Here is a 5136-nt window from a genome sequence, read left to right on the forward strand (position 1 = left end):
ACAGTCTGATTGAAGGAATGAAATAAAATGTAAGAGGAAGGAAGGAATTAGAACAGTTAACTGGAGGCTTTGGTCAAATCCATTCTTCCTGGCTCTCCTGTTCTCCACTGCTTACTCTAACTGCACCCCACCATGAAGTGTGTATGAATTTATAGGGGGTCTCTTCTCAATTTGTAATACACAGGTGTATCTAAACACATTTTCACAGGAAAAGGGGGAATCTAGTCTTACAAATGCTTTTAACATTAGTGGAAGCTCTGCTTCTCTGTCCTTTTAATTGCCTTGAGACTCTCCAGATGGGGGTCAGATCCTTGTCTCCTATCAGTTTTCTACTGACCACTCACCCAAGTGAGTTACTGCAGGCTTATGCAAACAGGAAAACTGCAGAATTGGACCTTTTGGTTTTCTGCATGTACCCTGCTGTGTTGACGATTAGCTTTTTAAAATCAAACGAGATGAGATAAGAGCAGTAAGCTCTGCTAACACAGACAAGCCGTGTATGGACTTTGGGTGATCTGCTCCTCTTAAATCACTGCCTGATTCCTTCAGTTGCTCAAAAGCCAAACCCAGAAACTAATCTATCTATGGCCAAAGTATTTCTGTTCCTAAAAAAGCCAGACAGTGAGCTCCATATGCAGATTTGGGGCGCTTTTTGCTGTTATTGTTTTAAGGTGATGTCTTCTGAGTAGCTGCCATTTCTCATTGCTGTCAGAGCAGACCAGTAGTTCAGACTGTTGCTGCTGGCACTGTGCCTTGTTGCAGAAATAGTTTATTTGTATAGGTTTCTGATTCTTCATATGTAGGAGACCTAATGCATTTTATTCATTCTTCTTTTAGCTGAAGGTGGTCGGTTCTCATTCTCCTTTTATAGTCTGCATGTAGTTAGCAGCTACCAACTGCTCTCGTGGAATGAGGATGAGGGTTTGTAGTAATTCTCTCCTCTATTACTACAAACAGCCCGCTGGGTCTGCGCCAGCTTCTTCATTGCTACCCCACTGTGATCCCACCACTTGTGTTTCAGATCCCTTGGTCTCTCCTTCGCTATCTAATTCCGTGCCCTTGCTTCCCGGCGAGGTCCCTCAACAACACGATACTGCGGAGTGAAGCCAACATCCTCCACACCAGGGTTTTTTAGGAAGGGTTGAAAGAGACTCTCCTGTCTTGGCAGGCTGGCATCTAAAAGGTGGGAATGTTGGCAGCTCGCTCTTGGATTGGCCAATCTGGAGAAACTGGCTTCACCTCGTCCTTCATTTTTATGCCTTTTACAGTCTCACGTGTACAGAGTTTTACTTCTTTTCTTGGTGTAATAGATTAAGAACTGTTGATTAGATAGAGACTGCATCGCAGTTGGTTGAAAATCGAAGGTCAAGATTTTCAAAATGTTTAGGAAGATGAATAAGTAGCATGCTTCCTTCCCAATTAAACCAGTGACTGAGCTGCTGGAGCACGGAATGTATGTAATTTGGGACATTTATTCAGGTTCCCAAGTACGACCTTTTGAGCTAACTTTAGGTACTTCTGAAAAAAATCTTGGCCAACTGTCAACAACATAATCAACAAGCAGAGAAGTTAGTTTTAAGTAGACCACCCTGAAATAGTTTTGCTTTTGCTGGCAATTTATACCATTCCCCCCTGGATCTCTCCCTTGAGTGGAATATCCTGTTGGATTTATTGTGGCTTCAGCACAAATATGGTAGCAAAGTCCCCTCTCAATTTTCTCATGAGGAAGGATTCAACTGCAAATGAGGAAATAAGGTGTTACAGACAGCATACAGCTTGTTTGTAACCTTTTTCTTGAAAGTAAATGTCTTCCACCATCTTTAAGCCATACTTCTTGGATTCTTTATCTGGCAGAATAGGCAAAGCTCTGCTCGGCAAAGCTATTCGTAATGAATCAACAACATATATTTGGGCTGTGCACAGAGAAGTGGGAAGGCAGTGCATCTCAGTTGCAGTCGAAAGAAAAATATGCTTTTACAGGATATTTAGACCTCTGTGCTACAGCTGGGAGCTGCTCACCTTCTTTTATGGAAGACAGAGGAGCACTGAATTGACCTAGCAAATCTGCAGGATGGCTTTTAGTGCAGATGTTTCTGACCCTTTAGAGCAGGGTTACTCAAATGGGGCACTCCGGTGTGGGTAAGGATTTTAAGCACAGTTTGCCCAAACCCCCCCGAGGTCTCAGACTGACATGTGGGAAATCTGTATTTATTGCCAGATCCTACAGGTTTCCCAGGGGGCAGCTGCAGTTCGCTGCCTCAGTCCCCAGCTGTGGAGGTGACGTGTACTACTTTTCCAGGAACCAAACCTCAGTAAAACTAACCAGCTGGCCTTGAGCTCCTCTGTTTTTGGGACTCTTCTTGTGGGATAGTGTTGGGAATATACCAGTAGTAGTTTCCCAGGGGCCATGAAGAGTTTTACCATTTTCTTAAATGGTGCTAGGTTTTGTAGATTATATCCTGAGATATAAATATAAACTCTGCCTTCCACCAGGTTTAAAACAGCGGTGGACTATTTGCTTTTTGATGAGTATCATGCAGAGGCATTAGTACTAAGTGTTGAGGGGGATTATGCAGCCTTTCTTTTATTGCTGGGTAGGATGTCTATATTAAAGGAATCCTGTGATGGAAAGGTTGAGAGTCAGATGACTGGCATGTAATGCTGACACTGAAGTCATAACTAATGAGAACAAGCAGGTATACAGAGAAACCTTCAATAAGTCCCATGATAACGGAGTTTAGCACTGGTATGGTGCATATTCATACATTATACTCCATAAGGCTCTAGTGCTGACATAACCACTCACAGCCAGAAAAAAATTCACTAGTAGGATGTGAGGAATTAGTTTCAGTACTGATAAAAATTGCACCTCAGGTGCAAAATGCTTGAAAAGTAGATGTGTGTGGGAAAGTAGTGTTATTTGCACTAAATATTTTAACAGTAATGCATGTGAAAAAACAGTAACTTTGTGCTGTAAGGATAGGTGAGCTTAACAAGAAAATCACATAAGATATTGCGTTCAAAAAAATTAGTCTTCCAGACCCATGTACAACTTCTTTTGTTAGTTGCTTTTTATCTTTCTTCTCACCTCTGATTAAGTAAGAATACATTTTGATATATTTTACATCCAAAAAATATAAAATCTGAATTTACTTCACCATTTGCATCTTTCTTTTTCTACTGATTTGCACCTTAGGTACAAGTAGCAAACCCATTTTTGTCACCGTTTATTTCAGTACAGATGTTGTGATGGTCTCCCACTTTGTTAAATTGTCAGCTGGTGTTTGAGCGAACACAAACTCATCATTCCAGAGGTTATGGGAGAATAAGAGGAAGCTGGATTGGCTCGTAATGAAGAGCGGGGCAAGTAGCAGGGGGAAATATCAAGGCACAAAATTCTGTCAAGACACTATCAAGGCACAAACTTCTGTCAAGACAGCGGTGGAGTTGGGCTGAGGGAGTATTTTAAATTCACAGTTGGCTGCAGCTTATTGGAAAGCCTTGCTCCAAAGACTGAAAATACCAAAAGGCCCCTGAATAAAATGCATCCGGAAAAGAACTGGTCACTGTTGGGTTTAAGGACACCTTATTAATAGGCTATTGCTTTGTTTTCTGGTGTAGGCAGTTGCTTTCTTTGAGGCATTTCTATTCACATTCCCAATTTCCCCTAAAAGAAGGGCTACTGCACAGTTTTAATTTTAAGCAAGAGCAAAATACATTGATATTGCAGACCTGTTAGAAGGAATTACTCATTTCTTGCTTCCAGGGAGCAGGGCTCACTTAGGGCAGGTCTGTGTGTGTTTTGTGAAGCTAGGAAGGAGATGGGTTTAGAGATACTGTGTTTTGCTTTATTTCTTTCTAAAAGAGATGACTTTTACCATTTTTAGATATGAATTTGGATTGAATAAATTTAATTCCTATCAAAATTAATTTAAGTTTCAATTTGTTAGCTCATTGTGGCATCGAGAGTAAATCAGAGAAATGCATTAATCGGTATTAATTTTCTGTTTCCTAACACTATAGGTAGCTGTAACACAATAGCAGGACAATGACTGGTTATTTCCCTGAAGATTCTTGAAATCCCAGGGCTGCACTGTAATCTTCTCAAGGTTTAACATGCATTTACTAACAGTATAAGTTCTAGCCACAAAGCATATGATTAAAAAGTGCTGAAAGAAATGTTGATATTTAATTTCCTTTACATTAGCAGTGGCATTCCAAAAAGAAATAAAACTTAAAAGTTCAGAAACTGCACAAGCAAAAGCGAGACTTGGGGGAAAGCTTCAGTTTTCTACTGTGCATTTGAGTTTACTTAAGGAAATGTGATTTACTTACGCATGTGGAGCGGGGAGGCAGCAGTACTTCTCTCCACAGGATCCTGGACTAATTGTGCCCGGTTCCTGGGTATGTCATTGCTGGATGAGTTAGTGACAAACTCATCGCATTGCTTTTCTCTGCATTCTCTCCAGTTGCAATTTGAAGCAAGCTTGGCTAAGCAATAGGCAATATGATATCCACATATGTTAGCCAAAGCAGTAAAAGCTGATAGGAATGAGTTAATACGACGTGAGTGAATGATGTAGGTGAAACTGAGGGCTCTGGTTTGTGATCCCTGTCAGATTTGGCAGTGGCAGCTAAACCCTAGCTGCCCCAGCTGGCTGTCCTGCCCTGTTTTTAGGGTTACTGCTTCTGTAGCAGAAGTGATGGAGCGGGACATGTACCTGCTCCTCAGCAGCAGCGCACTGCTCACTATTTTAACATAAACTAGAATCAGTGGTGCTTTAAGTTGATATATTGGCTTGTTCACTCTGGCGTCAGTGGAGCTGATGTGTTTGACTGTTATGCTGTCGCTGCCATTGGGGCAGCGACTTTTGACAAAGGGACAGAGAGGTTTTGAGGCCAGCAGCCTTCTTGGATGGTGTTGCTATACGTGCTGGGAATTGTGTACTATATTACTAAACTGGGAAAATTTAAACTGGTGGGAAGAGGAGGATTACAATTACACAAACTCCCTATTAGTGAAGTATTAGAATATTATAGCAGTTTCACATTTTCACTAGGTGCTCTACTATCTTCTTCAGCTTTGAACTGTAGTTTAACAGGTCACAACCCTATAGTGGAATTCCACTTGAATTT

Source organism: Charadrius vociferus, unplaced genomic scaffold, assembly GCF_000708025.1.
Source record: "Charadrius vociferus isolate BGI_N301 unplaced genomic scaffold, ASM70802v2 scaffold55, whole genome shotgun sequence".
NCBI classification, from domain to species: Eukaryota; Metazoa; Chordata; class Aves; order Charadriiformes; family Charadriidae; genus Charadrius; species Charadrius vociferus.